Source organism: Fulmarus glacialis, unplaced genomic scaffold (genome assembly GCF_000690835.1).
Source record: "Fulmarus glacialis isolate BGI_N327 unplaced genomic scaffold, ASM69083v1 scaffold3881, whole genome shotgun sequence".
Classification (NCBI taxonomy): domain Eukaryota; kingdom Metazoa; phylum Chordata; class Aves; order Procellariiformes; family Procellariidae; genus Fulmarus; species Fulmarus glacialis.
Genome location: NW_009193247.1, coordinates 34,483 through 35,916, shown reverse-complemented (window position 1 = coordinate 35,916; position 1,434 = coordinate 34,483).

The following is a 1,434-nucleotide window of genomic DNA, read 5'->3' as shown; positions in this document are numbered from 1 at the left end:
CATCATTTGATATGCAGAGCATTTAAAGATGCAAAGATAATTAAGGAAAGGGGACAAAAAAACACACCACACAGACTTACCAACACATTGTATGTAGCTTTGCTTTTTTTTTTTTTTTTTTTCCTTTTTAAACAGTGTTTAAGAAAAATATGCTGTGTTACCATAACAAACTAAAATACTCTTTCAACCTCTTAAGAGTTTAGTTTTTGTTTTCACTACTTTTGGTTCCAGGTAGGTTTTATTTGTTCTTGTTCTACTTTATAGAACCTTTTCTCAACATTAATGGCTTCAGGAAGAAGAAATAAGGGAGAATTACGAATACAAAAGAGAGCTGACAGTTGTGTATGTTGTCACTTTCTCTTGTACCACTCATAGGTGGGTAAGGGTACAGAGGAAATAGGGCATAATGTTCTAGAGAATACAGTCAAGACAGGAATTCCAGTCGGCATTCACTAAAGCAAACGGGAACATTTTCCTCATGTAAAATCATTGTTTAAATCCCAACCATACATAGCTATGGAATAATGGGATCACTTATTTTCCACTACTTCAGTAAGATACTGCAGCAAGCTAATGATTTTACAAGACAGACGGTTTAAAGCATCGATTTGCTGCAAATTGCTCAATCCATAACTAATGAGCATCTCTACAGGTTTTCAGTAAATCAATCCTATTAGAATTTACAGTTTGCATAAGATCATATTACTCAATCTGTGGACACAGAACGATTTTGTTTTTTGTAACCTTCAGCAGCCCCTCATTGTTGCTGGTTTTTTAAATGCGCTTAAGTTTAGGTTGGATAAAATCCCTGTCTCGAGGGTTCTGACAGCACCCCTGAAAAATACACTGTCCAATTCTACACAGGCACACATGCATCCCCTGTCAAGTCCTAGATATTCCCTTGTAGAAGACAGTTAACATCCAAGAAGGCAGGATGAGACGACAAATGGAATTCAGTCTCTGTCACCTGTAGCACTAAAACTCTGTGCCAATTTGAAGGTGGATTATATTTTACACCTGTAAGAGTGTGAAGTCAGATGGCAACTGTTATTTGGACCCACACAAGTAATTCTTCATATCAAGCTGAAATCTCTCCTGTATGAAAAAAATAGCAAAGGCAAAAACCTCTATGGATTGAGAGACAGGACTTTTGTCACATATCTGCAGTAGAAATAGGAAATTGAGAACTATGCTTGCTAACAGATCAAGTTCTGGATTACTTTATTACTGGTGATGCCAGTATGTTTGTACCATGTTTTCTCCGGGCTTTGTAAGAAAAGAGTCAGTTCTATCATTATCAATTACTAAAACAAGATAATTTTAGGCAAAACAGTTAAAAGCAAGCAGAAGTTCAAATCCTGTCAATGAATTCATAGACTCTGAAAAAAAACATTGTATTGGTTGTTACAAAAGAGCAATGGGGCTGCAGGGCTG